Source organism: Saccopteryx bilineata, chromosome 2 (genome assembly GCF_036850765.1).
Source record: "Saccopteryx bilineata isolate mSacBil1 chromosome 2, mSacBil1_pri_phased_curated, whole genome shotgun sequence".
Taxonomy (NCBI): domain Eukaryota; kingdom Metazoa; phylum Chordata; class Mammalia; order Chiroptera; family Emballonuridae; genus Saccopteryx; species Saccopteryx bilineata.
The window spans coordinates 249631347-249647142 of NC_089491.1; the positions used below are offsets into that span (position 1 = coordinate 249631347).

Here is a 15796-nt window from a genome sequence, read left to right on the forward strand (position 1 = left end):
TAAGTGACTTTGTATCAGAGACTTCCTTGTTTGTATATTGGATTGAAGGTTTTAATTTCTACACTATAAAGTGGGGCAGACCGGGAGCTGAGATTAGCATTAGAGACGAGAGCAGAAAAAGGCCACGTGGATGAGGCCAGGAGAAGCAGCCAAGATGGTGGAGTGCAAAGGAAGAAGCCAGTTTGTGTCGACTCTAGACCAGGGGTCCCCAAACTTTTTACACAGGGGGCCAGTTCACTGTCCCTCAGACCGTTGGAGGGCCAGACTATAAAGAAAACTATGAACAAATCCCTATGCACACTGCACATTGTAGCACTCGCCGGGTAAAACAGACACTGGAGACGCTTGGAGAGTTTAAGACAAATCTTTATGGCCAAAAGAATTAGAGAACAAAACAAAGGAAAATAAACCTGCGCAGGGGTGGACTCTAGTGGTAGTAACAAGAGCCACACCGAGCGCCTACAGTCTAGGGGTTTTTATAGCGTAGCAAGCAAGCAGTTCATACAGAAGCAAATTTGGCATTTAGCAATTGGCTCCCCCAAATTAAATTCTAGTCACGTGCCTTAGTAACCAGTCATACAGTTGAAAGCCCCAGCTGGAAATATCCCTATCTATCCCCTAGGATGTGGTTACATTTACTGTCTTAGGAGTTCTTTGTGACTTCCTTATCTCAAGGACTCCTTAGCTCCTAACCATCCTGGGAGTCTAACGACTTCTCTATCTCAAGGACTCTTCAGCTCCTAGCCATCCTGGGAGTCTGGGCTCACCTGTTTACTGGACTAGTTCCTTTGAAGTTATTTCTAAAGCCTATTAATATATTTTATAGCTTTTATTCGAATGTCACATTTCCTCCTCTTCTTTGTCCTAGTTAAATCCTTAACTATAACGGAGATTTTTCAGCTGCACTAAGGAGTTGGTATGGCTGAGATAAAATCATTATTTTAACTGTTTCTATTCTTTCCTTAATAAAAGCAAATAACTTGTTAAGGATTACGGGTCCAATAGTGAGGGCCAATAACAATACTAACAATGGTCCTGCTAGTGTAGTTATCAATGTAGTTAGCCAAGGTGACAGTTTGAATATAGAAGTGAACCAATCTAAATTGTCATTATTTTGCTGAATGTGCTCTGCTAACTGTTTTATTTTATCTATTTTATCCTGGATTTCATTGCTGTTATCAGTTAAATTAAAACAACACATTCCTTTTATTTTTTCACAACCCTGGTGGTGGAATAATAATAGATAATCAATAGCCGCCCGATTATCTAAAATAGCTTGACGTAATTGCTGCTGTTCATTATTAAAAAGAGTCAATGCTTGAGACGTTTCGTTGATGCTTTTAGCTAAGTTACAAGCTAAATGCTGGATTTGTCTATGATTGTAAGCACCCCATACTAGATTCCCTACAACACTTAAAATTATGGCATATTCTTCAGCTTCTGACAACAATCGTACTTCATTATGACATTCAGGTCCTACAGGGATGGAGGCAGCACGCCTACTTGGAAGAGTGGTATTATGCTCAAGAAGTAACAAATCATTCTTATTAGGTAAGAAAGTAGCAATCCTAGATAAACAACAAGTGGTGTCAGTAAGATTAGGGGGAATATAATTATACGTCATAGAGTTACAGGTAAAAAACCATCCAGTAGGCAGGGTAACATAGCCATAAATGGAAGGGTATTTGACAGTATTATTACAGGGTAAATAACCAGGGATTGTCTTACAATTTTTACTACAATTAACAAAAAGAACACAAGTATCATTGGGTACAATAATGCTATGGGGAGTATGAATCCGTAATGCATGTCTTGGCAACTGATAAGAAGCTTTTCCCCAGTTTGCTAAATCTAGATAAGTTACAGTCTTATTAGGGATACTGGAGAAGAAAGTTAAATTCCTTATGTCAGCTGCCGGTTTACATACCGGGCGTAGACATTTTCCTAGCATGAAATGAGTATGACTATCCTGTTCAAGGCAAAATGATGAGACATTTAGGGTGCGTGCTAAAGCCACCCATAAATTCTCTGGATGATTCAGGGTTTCCTGGAAAGCAGGTACTGGTTTAATACTGAATAACATACAAAAGAAAACTATTGCTACAATTCGGGTAAGAACCGCACTTTTAAGGGATTGTGGGGATCCGCTTCGACTCTCCATTTTGCTTCCTTCAAGCTCGGTTCTTGAGCTAACTTTACATGTGATAGATGAATCCAGTAAGGTTTTTCAGCTATTCTCACAGCCGTGGGCGTGCTGAACAGTACCTGGAACGGTCCTTGCCACCGAGCGTCAAGGTTCCCGCGACGGTGGTTAAGAATCCATACCCATTGTCCTGGCTCCGGTGGAGTTGGCAGTGGAAGTCCTTTGAGTTGGTCCTTCTGCTGGTCTCTAAGCGCCCGTACTTCTGCACGTATCAGTTGCAATGCCTGTAAGGACTTTAGAAAACTTTGATTAGAACCCTCAATTTCTTCCCTTGTTATTTGTGGAACCAAAGGAGTTGGTTGCCCATACATTAACTCATAAGGAGTCCATTTTCCTGTATAAGGTGTGTTTCGAACCCTATATAATGCAAAAGGGAGCAGCTCTACCCAGTTTTCGCCAGTCTTCTCTCTTAACTTAATTATAGTCTCTTTAAGGGTCCTATTCATTCTTTCGACTTGCCCTGAACTTTGAGGCCGATAAATGCAGTGTAATTTCCAATTGATCCCTAATCTTTTTGCCAATTCTTGTGATACTTTGGACACAAAAGCAGGTCCATTATCTGACCCTACAGCAATGGGAATGCCATATCGTGGAATGATTTCTCTTAAAAGTATTTTACAAACTGTTGAAGCAGTCTCTCCTTTTGTAGGAAAAGCCTCAGTCCATCCAGTAAAGGTGTCTATTAGAACAAGTAAATATTTGTAGCCTAATTTCCCTGGAGTCATTTCGGTAAAGTCTACTTCCCACAGCTCTCCAGGAGCTTTTCCTCGGTGCCTGATGAGAGGAGGTAATTTCTTATTGACAGCATTTACTTTGGCACAGGCTTGACACCTAGACACAACAGAGTGTATGATATCTCTGATTTCTGCTCCCTCATAATATTTTCTTACTAGATGTTCTAGTTTTTGTTGTCCTAAGTGGGAGCTGCTATGTATTTCTTGAATTATTTGTCTTAACACTCCTTGTGGTAGGTATATTCTGTTGTCTGGTAATTCTATCCATCCCTGTTTACTTTTCTTACCCCCTAGTTGCTCACCTTTCTCTTCTTCTTTAGGCTCATACCTCGGTTCTATTTGCAAAGTAGGGGGTGGGATGAGTAGCAGTTGGTTAACGTGTTCCTCCTCTTCTGCTGCATTCCGTGCCGCTCGATCAGCAAAGTGGTTTCCTTCTACTATAGGGGAATTCCCCTTTTGATGTCCTTTGCAATGTATTATTGCCACCTTTTTAGGCAACCAAATGGCTTCTAATAAAGCTACAATTTCATTCTTATTTTTAATTTCTTTTCCTGCAGTAGTCAACAACCCACGCTCCCGGTAGATGGCGCCATGTACATGGGCAGTGGCAAAGGCATATCTACTGTCTGTATAGATGTTGGCACTTTTCCCTTCAGCAATTCTAAGGGCCTGTGTGAGTCCGATAAGCTCAGCCCGTTGTGCAGATGTGCCTTTAGGCAGTGTCTTTTTCCATAACACAGTATCTTGAGTGGTCACTGCGGTTCCAGCATACCTTTGCCCATCCCGAACATAGCTACTTCCATCTGTGAACAGGGTTAAATCTACCTTCTCATAGGCCTGATCCCGTAGATCTGGTCTGGCTCCTGTAATGGTATCTAATACTTGTCTACAGTCATGGATCACCGATGAGTCTGGCAACGGGAGCAATGTAGCAGGATTCAAAGCCGTTGTTTTCAAAAATTGTATTGCGGGGGGGTTCAGCAACTGTGCCTGATACTGTGTTAGTCGGGCGTTCGAGATCCATCTATCCGGTGGAGCCCGCAGCACTTGTTCTAAATAGTGCTCTCCAATGACCTGAATGTCTTGACCCAGAGTCAGTTTACTGGCCTCCTTAACAAGGATGGAGGTAGCAGCAAGTGCTCTCAAACAATTGGGCCATCCTGATGACACGGGATCTAGTCTTCTGGACAGATAGGCTATTGGTCTCTTCCAAGGTCCCAGTTCTTGACAGAGGACCCCTAGAGCAATGCCCTTTTTCTCAGTCACAAATAGTTGAAAGGACTTAGACAAGTCTGGCAGGGTTAATGCCGGGGCTGCAACTAGGGCCTCCTTAAGTTTTTGAAAAGACTCTCGTGCCTCCTCTGTCCATACAAATTGTTCCTCTTTTCCCCGTGTTAACTCATGCAAAGGTTTGGCCAGTTCTGCAAATCCCAGTATCCAAAGTCTGCAATATCCCACAGCACCTAAAAATTCTCGCACTTGTCTTTTACTGACAGGCTCAGGAATCTGTAATATGGTCTGAATTCTTTGGCTAGACAAACTACGTTGTTCTCCCCTCAAGTCATACCCCAAGTAACTCACGGTTTGGGTGACAATTTGGGCCTTCTTAGCAGATACTCGATAGCCCATCCGTTGCAATTCTTGGAGTAGTTCTAACGTAGCTTCCTGGCAACTCTCCTGGTTTGGGGCCGCGATAAGGAGATCGTCCACATACTGCAGCAGTACAATTGAAGAGTGGCCGGCTCGAAATTCCTGTAAGTCTTTGCATAAAGCCTCATTAAATATGGTTGGGGAGTTCTTAAAACCCTGAGGGAGCCTGGTCCAAGTGTATTGGCCTGAAAGTCTATTCTCGGGATCATTCCACTCAAAGGCAAACATTTCCTGACTTTGCTTTGCTAATGGAATGCAAAAGAAGGCATCTTTCAAATCTAATACTGAATAGAAAACATGAGTCGGTGGCAATGAACTTAATAGGGTATAGGGGTTTGGCACAGTAGGATGTATGGTCTCTACCCGAGCATTCACTTCACGCAGGTCCTGCACTGGGCGATAGTCTTGAGTTCCAGGCTTTTGTACTGGTAGCAAAGGAGTGTTCCAGGCAGATTGGCATTCCCGGAGAATCCCGGCTTCCAATAAGCGCCTCAAGTGCTGCGCTATACCCTGTTTAGCCCGAGCAGGCACAGGATACTGTCTGATGCGTACTGGGCTAGCATCGCTCCGCAACAGCACTACTACAGGCGGCTGATGTATTGCCAATCCCGGAGGATTGTTCTCTGCCCAAACTCCAGGAACCTGCTGCTTTACTTCTTCGGGGATGCCCTTAAACCCGCTCTTACCTTCCGGGAGGGAGGCAATCAGGTATTCTTCTGATATTGGCACAGTCACTAATACCTTGCCTTCTGCATCCTTCTCCTGGTTGAAGGTTATTGTTGCTTAAAATTTTTGCAACAGATCTCATCCCAACAGCGGGTAAGGGCAGTCTGGAATAATCAGGAAGGAATGAGTAATAGTCCCTCGCGCCAGGTCCGTAATCCGTGCAGTGGCTCGAGGATATGTGACAGCTTTGCCAGTGACCCCTATTACCTTTGTGGATTCCTTTTGTAATGTCCCAAGTGGTCTCTTTAGGACGGAATAAGTGGCCCCCGTGTCAACTAGAAAGGTAGTTGGTTTCCCTTCAATTGACAATGTGACCATAGGCTCCTGGGGGCCAACGGAAATGGAGCCTTGGCCCCGTCAATCTAATTGGAGCAAAACTTGTGAGCCTTGTTCCTGATTTACGGCCTGTAGCTTAGGGCAATCCTTCTTCCAATGACCCTTCTCTTTGCAATAAGCACACTGGTCTCTATCTAATTGCTTCTGCGGGAAAGTTTCCTTCTTTCCCTTAAAGGGCTGCTGTTTCCCTTTCTTTCCTTTTGATTGCTGTGCCAAGAGTAGTTTTACAGCTGCTCTCCCTAACTCAGGGTCATCGCGATTGACAAAGACTCTCTGTGCTATTTTTAATAATTCACTCCTATTCTTTCCCTCAAATCCTTCTATTTTCTGGAGCTTCTTTCTAATGTCTGGGGCTGCCTGAGTGACAAAGGTTATGTTTATTAGCTTGCGATTTTCCTCTGCCTCAGGATCAATAGGGGTATAAACCCGGTAGGCCTCCATTAGCCGCTCTAAATATGCAGCAGGGGACTCATCCCTCCCCTGAGTTACCTCACCTACCTTACTAAAGTTGGTTGGTTTCTTAGCAGCTGCCCTTATTCCCCTTAATAGAGCCTGGCGATATTGGGTAAGCGATTCCCTATCCCTGTCATTGTTTGGATCCCAACTGGGGGGCTCCTGGGGAGAGTCCTCTCTAGGTCCCTTTCAGTGCCCCCTTCTTCCCTAAATACTTTTTCAGCTTCTTGGCTGATGCGGGTTCTTTCTTCCGTTGTGAACAAAGTGTGCAAAAGCTGCTGACAATCATCCCAAGTTGGTTGATGGGTCCTCAAAACAGTCTCAAGCAAAGAAATTAACCCCTGAGGTTTCTCTGAAAATGGCGGGGTCTGATGTTTCCAGTTATAAATGTCACTAGTAGAAAAAGGAATATAAATCATTCGGGACGGTGCATGTGATCCTTCATCTAGTGGGGGCAACACCTCCCTAAGAGGTAACATTGGGGCACCTCCGGCAAAGGAAGGTTGAGCATAAGGAGTTCCCCCCCGGGTGTGGGGAGGACTCTGGACATTCTCGGGCACAGTTGAATCTGGCTCCCTGGGCTTCTGATAAGGAGGAGGATAATTTACAGGGTCTGCTATATCCTCAGTAACATCAGAAAGGACCGGATACGATTTGGGATGCTCTTTTTCAGGTGCAGGTGGAGCGGAGGGAGGGCGAGGCTTAATGTCCGCAGCGCTCACACAAATAGCTCTCTTAACCTTTTGATTTGCTTTTATGCACCTTTTAATGTACCCAGGTTTATCTGTAGCTATATCTATCCAAACATTTATATACACATATTGGTCTGGGTGAGGTACCTGATATATAATAGCTCTTACTGCAAAAACTATGGGCAGATCAAAGGTTCCTTCAGATGGCCATCCAACCTTAAGAGATGGCCACTCCACTTGGCTTAAGGTCCGGAGAGTTTCTCGATCAGGTGGAGGTCCCCCATAACCCTGAGCTCTCTTCTGAAAATCAGAGAAGTTACTTAGAATGCAATCAAGAGGGGACTTAAGAGTAGATTCTTGCTGTCCCATCTCGCGGTGCTTGTTCTTCTCAGCCAGGTATGCTTCTAGTCCTACAAAGACAACACACAGGATTCCCCACCCTATAAGCAGGGTAATCCAAATAGATGAGCGCTGATCACACTGTACTGGCAAACAAATTAACACTAAACACAACAATGCAGCAAATCCCAGGAGGGCAATACACAAAATTTCCCACACAGTCATTCAGGCTAAACAGACAACCAGACAGCAGCGCGGCGCAGCGCGAGTGAGCTCACTACTTTGAAATGATCGATCGATTTCAGACAGAAACAGAAACCTCGGCCGGCAGCGTCCTGCCCTTTGGCCCGAGTGTCTGGGCGGGTCACTGACAGCGTCCTGTCTGCCACCACAGACTGTAAGAGCTCCGGAGCCAGAATACAAAACCAAGAAATTCTACAACAAAATACTCACCAGCTTAAACAGCTGTTCCGCCTGTCTCCAGTCAAGATACCCGTAATGGGCAATCCCGGACGAGCCCCCATAAAATGTAGCACTCGCCGGGTAAAACAGACACTGGAGACGCTTGGAGAGTTTAAGACAAATCTTTATGGCCAAAAGAATTAGAGAACAAAACAAAGGAAAATAAACCTGCGCAGGGGTGGACTCTAGTGGTAGTAACAAGAGCCACACCGAGCGCCTACAGTCTAGGGGTTTTTATAGCGTAGCAAGCAAGCAGTTCATACAGAAGCAAATTTGGCATTTAGCAATTGGCTCCCCCAAATTAAATTCTAGTCACGTGCCTTAGTAACCAGTCATACAGTTGAAAGCCCCAGCTGGAAATATCCCTATCTATCCCCTAGGATGTGGTTACATTTACTGTCTTAGGAGTTCTTTGTGACTTCCTTATCTCAAGGACTCCTTAGCTCCTAACCATTCTGGGAGTCTAACGACTTCTCTATCTCAAGGACTCTTCAGCTCCTAGCCATCCTGGGAGTCTGGGCTCACCTGTTTACTGGACTAGTTCCTTTGAAGTTATTTCTAAAGCCTATTAATATATTTTATAGCTTTTATTCGAATGTCACACACATATCTTATTTTAAAGTAAAAAAAAACAGAACGGGAACTAATACAATATTTTAAATAAAGAACAAGTACATTTAAATCAACAAACTGACCAGTATTTCAATGGGAACTATGCTCCTCTCACTGACCACCAATGGAAGAGGTGCCCCTTCCAGAAGTGCGGTGGGGGCCGGATAAATGGCCTCAGGGGGCCGCATGTGGCCCGCGGGCCATAGTTTGGGGACCCCTGCTCTAGACAGACATGATACTGGTTTGGGGAGTGGATAAGGGAGTGAAATAACAAGTGCAGAGGTAGTGGTAGGGAGTGGGGCTGAGAAAGTGTGCCGGGTTTGGGGAATTGGGACAAAGAACAACAGCAGAAGAGTGGCCAGAGAGACACTGTGGGTCTGGATTTGGGGCAGGCCAGCCAAAGAGCTCTGTGGATGTCAATTTTAAAGAGGTATTAAAATGAAAAATATAATGCCAATTAACACAGCCAATAGTAGCTCCTTATATATCAATAACTTTTAAAACCTAAATTGGTCCTATTCCCTTGAGGTAAGGTTGTGCCCTTGAATGTTATTTCAAAAATTCTCCTGGCTGGCAATTCCAATTATGTTATATTCAGTGCATGTAATAAACGTCTTATTTTTAACATAAAGAGGTTTGTAATTCTTATTAATATTAAATCGAGTTGCTTTCAATCCCATGTTGAACAGATATTTAAGGAAAATTGACCTATTTATGCATTTCCAGATTATTAGCCTTCTGGTAGTGCATTTCTCCATCCAGCCCTGGATGGAGGCCTCCAGGTTCTCTCTCCGGGGTAAAAATGTGACGATTCCTTCTGGCTGGGTGAGCTGAAACTGTTGGTTTCTGTATGTCCCCAGAAGAGGCTACTTTAAGTCGTTACTATGATTGTCTACTGTTTTTGCATTGATTCTTCTATCTCTGGCTGTTGGACCTAGAGCAAATAATGTAACTTTTCTGTGCTCCCACTTCTTCATTATACCAATTCCTGCTGTATAGGTTTGCATCGAGGAATAAACAAGACAATACATGTAAAGTGCCTGGCACAGTCCCGCATCATAGCACTCTCATGCATCCCTCAACGAGGGGCTGTACTCCTCTCTGTACTCAGCTCTCAAGTCTTCGTTGTGATCCCAGCCAGGCTCAGGGTACAGGAACCTGAGAGAGGGGTCACAGTGCAAAGGTCAGAAGGCAGCTGGTTGAGGCAATGTGCAAATAAGGCTGAGGAAAAGTCTCTGGACTTCGGTTACCTTGGCAACTTCAGCCAGACCGCCAAGAGTTGCGCAGACCCACCTATTTTCACTATCAACCCCTCACCCTCCGTTTGATTTAGCTCCGCGTCTTTCTCCCTACTGGTGGAAAACTGACACCCACAGAGACGCCGATACAGGTTGCCTATGGATACGCCTTCCCAAGATGCCGAGGGAGTTGTGTTCCTATTAGCCAATCAGAGAGGCAAAGCTACCTCATCATGGACCAATAGGCTGCCAGGCCAGAGCCCGCGACGGTTAAACTGGGCTGGAGACTGGGACTGCAGGCCTGTGGCTTTGAGGGGTCTCGGAGTCGAGTCGGTGGCTGCAGCCCCGCGGCTGTGCCGCGATCTGCAGAAGTCTGGCGGCGGGCCCTGACATACCGACCCGGGCGGAGGACTACGAGGTCCTGCACACCATTGGCACGGGCTCCTTCGGTCGCTGCCAGAAGATCCGGAGGAAGACTAACGGCAAGTTAAGCGCGGACCCCTTCCTTGTCCCCGCCCCTGCTAAGGTCTCACCAGCCGAGTGGCTGTACTGGGTTTCCCAAGAGACGGGAGTTTGTATGTATGTATGTATATGTGTATATATATACTGTTCACAAAAATTAGGGGATATTTTATTGTTTCATATTCATTTTGAAATATCCCTAATTTTTGTGCAGTAATATATAATATTTATGTATTTATATGTACTATAGTTTATAGATATAAAGTATATTCACATATACAGATATATAACATATATATATATAATATATATATATTTGCTTATATTTCCGTCTTTTTTGCTTTCTCTTCCATTTCCTTCCTGTTTTTCCTACTTTGACCTGCTATGGGCCTTCCGCTGTTGACAGGTGGCTGACTCCTGAGCTATTAGAGAAGAGCAGACTTCTGGGACGGGAGGAAGGGGCAGGGCTACAAGAGGAACCTGGAACTTTTATGTCTTGCAGTCAGAGCTCCTTTAAGATACCCTTTATTCAGAGTATTGGATTCATATTTCTCATGTGTGGAGGTAGACTTTATTCAGAGAGAAACAGTGGGGAGGAAGCTGCCTAACAGCTGATGGAGGGATAAATACTCAAGTCTTTCTACCTGGGAAAGGCTTAGGTGGTGGGAATGGTCAGGGACTTGGGCTGCCTCTGCCCCACCTCTGGCCAGAGTACCTTTTGCCAACCTCCCAGAGCAATGAGGGTAGGGAGTTGGGGGAGCCTGGTGTGTCTCATCTCCCTCTCTCCCGTTACTTTTTTTTTTCTTCTTAAGAATTAAAGAATGATTTTGGAAATAAACTCAGTGGTCCTTAAGTTTATTGAACTAAATTAGATGATCATGACTGTATGATCTATTTAGTAGAAAAGGAATTCTATAGTTAAAAAAAAAATCGAAGCCCTCATTTTGTTTTTGAATGCAATGCGTTCATTCCTACCTTGGCAATCTTTATTTCAGATATTAGTTTGGAAAGAGCTTGACTATGGCTCCATGACAGAAGCTGAGAAACAAATGCTTGTTTCTGAAGTGAATTTGCTTCGTGAACTGAAACATCCAAACATTGTCCATTACTATGATCGGATTATTGACCGAACCAACACAACACTATACATTGTAATGGAATATTGCAAAGGAGGGGACCTGGCTAGTGTAATTACAAAGGGAACCAAGGAAAGGTAAGTTAATCTTTTAAATGTAAGCTGAAAATGGATCTGGTTTATCTTTTGTGAAGCATCTTGTTTTAGGATCAGGGATGAAGTACTTTTTTGGTGGGTCCACAGAATTTTAGGAAATACCTTGTGAATCAACACCCATATTTTATATCAAAATAGGATATTTATTTCCCTAATGTACACTTTGAAAACTAGATAATTTATTATTTCATCTTTATAATGGTTTTACTCAGAAGCTCTATGCTACATAACTGTTTTGGTTTCAGACAATACTTAGATGAAGAGTTTGTTCTTCGAGTGATGACTCAGTTGACTCTGGCCCTAAAGGAATGTCATAGACGAAGTGATGGTGGTCATACTGTACTACATCGGGATCTGAAACCAGCCAATGTTTTCCTGGATGGCAATCACAACGTTAAGCTTGGAGACTTTGGGCTGGCTAGAATATTAAATTATGATACAAATTTTGCAAAAACGTTTGTTGGCACACCTTATTACATGTCTCCTGTAAGTCTTTCAGAATTTAGATACTTTTTAAACCTCTTAAAAGTAAGCTTTCAAATGCAAGGACTGTGAGGTGTGGGGTTTTTTGTTTTTGTTTTTAGTTTTTTGTTTGTGTGTTTAGTAATGTCCAATAGCCAAGAATTACTAACACTTTAATTTTAAATTCATATTTTTTCCCTAATGAGTCACCAGACCGTTAAACTCCTCGGTATCAGCAATTCAAATCAGCATTTATTGAATGACTGCCATGTGCTAAATTCTGAGATTAAAAAGGTGAAATAGAAATAGGTTTTGTTTCTGGCCTCAGAAGCTATGTTTCCCAAAGAGCTGCAGGTCCTGTATGCCAGCTTGTACCTGTTTGGAGTGTTTGTTCAACATGCACAGTTCTGGGCCCCAAGTCGCAATGCAGTGAATTCAGCTCTCTGGACCGGTCCTTGCACTCAGTTTTCCTTCTGCTTTTCAATTTGGACCCTGCATTTTAACAGACTCTCTAGAGCTGATTCTTGTGCATGGAGAGTCAGGGCTCAGGAGGCTCACTCACTTCAGATAACGTGTTTTTACAGCCTTAACTCTTCGTATTTGTTCTTTTTGCTATTATTGCCTTTTCCTACAAGGGAGCTGCAGAGCCTATCTACTTATCTGTTTCCTCTATTGCTGGATATTTTGTTTCCAAAATTTCCCACCATTCTGAAAGAACATATAAAGTCTTCTCTCTTCCTTTTTGGTTTTTTCCTTGGCAGATAGCTCTTAACATGAAATTGCTGAGTCAAAGGGTATGAACTGTATATGGCTCTCTAGATATTGCCTGATGGCTTTTGAAGAGCTTGGATCAGTAAGTAATAGCACCAGTGGGCTGTACTGTAGATGAATTCTGAGCAGGTAAAGGTGGAGAGGGATTAATTTTTTTAGTTCACAAACATCTCCAGGCTTTTCTAACTCATTTTTAGTTATGTTGACCAATCTGACTAGACCAGGGGTAGTCAACCTTTTTATACCTAGCTGCCCACTTTTGTATCTCTGTTAGTAGTAAAATTTTCTAACCGCCCACCGGTTCCACAGTAATGGTGATTTATAAAGTAGGGAAGTAACTTTACTTTATAAAATTTGTAAAGCAGAGTTACAGCAAGTTAAAGCATATAATAATAATTACTTATCAAGTACTTTATGTCGGATTTTCGCTGTTTGGCAGAATAAATCTTTTTTTTTTTTTTTTTGCATTTTTCTGAAGTTGGAAACGGGGAGAGACAGACAGACTCCGGCATGCGCCCGACCAGGATCCACCCGGCACGCCCACCAGGGGGTGATGCTCTACCCCTCCAGGGCGTCACTCTGCCGCGACCAGAGCCACTCCAGCACCTGGGGCAGAGGCCAAGGAGCCATCCCCAGCGCCCGGGCCATCCTCGCTCCAATGGAGCCTCGGCTGCAGGAGGGGAAGAGAGAGACAGAGAGGAAAGAGAGGAGGAGGGGTGGAGAAGCAGATGGGTGCCTCTCCTGTGTGCCCTGGCCGGGAATCGAACCTGGGACTTCTGCACGCCAGGCTGACGCTCTACCACTGAGCCAACTGGCCAGGGCCAGGCAGAATAAATCTTTATAAAACAACTTACTATAGTTAAATCTATCTTTTTATTTATACTTGGTTGCTCCGCTACAGCCCACCATGAAAGCTGGAACGCCCACTAGTGGGCGGTAGGGACCAGGTTGACTACCACTGGTCTAGAATATAAAACCTTGTATTAATGATTTTGTTTTTCACTAAGATTAGACACGGCCAGAACAGTGTCATTTTCTCATTGGATCAGATTCCCAATAGAAAGCCTTTAACATAAAGGTAAATTATCCAAAAGTGGTTCTTGGAAAATTTGAAACCTGCACAACTCCATTGTTCCTTTTCCCTCCTGCCCTTGAATCAGATCTGTTCAGCCTTCCCTACGGCATTGCCAGGGCGTGGTATCACACTCAGCCTTTGGACTTTATTATTTTTTTTTTTTTTTTTGTATTTTTCTGAAGCTGGAAACGGGGAGAGACAGCCAGACAGACTCCCGCATTCGCCCGACCGGATCCACCCGGCACGCCCACCAGGGGGCGATGCTCTGCCCCTCTGGGGCGTCGCTCTGCTGCGACCAGAGCCACTCTAGCGCCTGGGGCAGAGGTCAAGGAGCCATCCCCAGCACCCGGGCCATATTTGCTTCAATGGAGCCTCGGCTGCGGGAGGGGAAGAGAGAGACAGAGAGGAAGGAGAGGAGGGTTGGAGAAGCAAATGGGCGCTTCTTCTATGTGCCCTGGCCGGGAATCGAACCCGGGTCCCCTGTACGCCAGGCGGACGCTCTACCGCTGAGCCAACCGGCCAGGGCTATTTTTTAAATTTTTTATTGAATTTATTGGGGTACAGGTTTCAGGTGTGCAACTCAATAAAACATCCTCTGCACACTGCATTGGGTGCCCATTGCCCCAGGCTAAGTCTCTTCGCCCCCATTTTCCCCACCTTTGCCCACCTCCACCGACCCCCACCTCCTTTCCCTCTGGTTATCACCACACTGTTGTCTGTGTGTGTTATACATATATACACACACACACACACATATATATATATACTTTTTCCTTAATCCCTTCACCTTCTGTTATCCAGTCTCCCAACCCCACTCTGCCCCCCCAACAGCTGTCAGTCTGTTCCATATTTCCATGTCTCTGTTTCTATTTTGTTCATCAGTTTAGTTTGTTCATTAGATTCCAAGATCATATGGTGTTTGTCTTTCTCTTACTGGCTTATGTTGCTTAGCATAATACCATATTTTTCGCTCCATAAGACGCACCTGACAGAGAGACAGGAATGGAGAGAGATGAGAAGCATCAATCATTAGTTTTTCCTTGAGACACCTTAGTTGTTCATTGATTGCTTTCTCATATATGCCTTGACTGGGGCTACAGCAAACCGAGTAACCTCTTGTTCAAGCCAGCGACCTTGGGTCCAAGCTTGTGAGCTTTGCTCAAATCAGATGAGCCCACACTCAAGCTGGTGACCTCGGGGTCTTGAACCTGGGTTCTCCGCATCCCAGTCCGACACTCTAGCCACTGCGCTACTGTTTAGTCAGGCACCTGTTGGACTTTAAAACACTGAGAAACCTGCTGAAGATTCTGGTCGCTGCCTCTGTGCCCTCCATTGAGAATAAGAGCTATGGCAGACTGCTTTTACGATGAGTGTGGAAGAAAGACGAACAATTAAAACAGGAAATGGGAATATCAGTTAGTGTGGTTTATAGAACAGACCAAGGAAGAAAGCTAACTGAATAATTTAATTGCCATTTAAGTCTGCATCTATTTAAATGTGGGCTAGATGTATGTATTGATTATTCTGGAATACCTTCTGCCTCTTTTTAAATGGAGTTTCTAGATTATGAATGTCATGAGGGTAGAGGTCTCTCATATTCACCTTTGAATTGTCAGTGCCTCACCTATAATAAACATTTTAGAAGGAAAAATGAATGAATTATATATGACAAAGTGTATTAGGATAAGATTTTTGCCTTTTTTTATTATAAATTAGAAGATAAAGTATATATTTTTTAAAAAATAAACTTTTAATTTCTCCCACTTTCTTACTTTTTTCCCCCTTAAGGAACAGATGAGTCGCATGTCCTACAATGAGAAATCAGATATCTGGTCACTAGGTTGTTTGCTGTATGAATTGTGTGCATTAATGTAAGTATGATGAAGACAGATTTCTAGTCTGAGGTATATATTCAGAGGTTTGTCACCTTTTACTGGCTTCAGTTGTTTGACCATCCATGCATATTCAAGTCTGAAAGAATCATGCCTTGAGACCTAGCCACATTGCCCAATTGATTAGAGCATCATCCTGATACTCCGAGGTTGTGGGTTTGATCCCTGGTCAGGGCTCATTCAAGAATCAACAATGAATGCATAAATAAGTGGAACAACAAATCAATGTTTCTTTATCTCTAAAATCAATAAATAAAAATTAAAGAAAAAGAAGAATCATACCTTGAGTTAAAATTAAGGTAGGTGGACAGGTAAAAAAAAAAATTATTTATAAATTAATAATATAACCCCTGAGGCTGGATCTTGACTTGTTCAGGCTTCCAGCCTGATTAGATGCTACCTTGTTAGACTGACACTCAGTTCACAGGGAGAGCAAATAGGTCAGGGCTATGGAAGAG

General features: G+C 43.7%; 1 pseudogene; it reads left to right on the forward strand.

Annotated features, from left to right (window-relative positions):
- The window catches only part of LOC136322470 (serine/threonine-protein kinase Nek2-like), a 38171-nt pseudogene that overhangs the window by 1153 nt on the left and 21222 nt on the right, over positions 1-15796 (forward strand).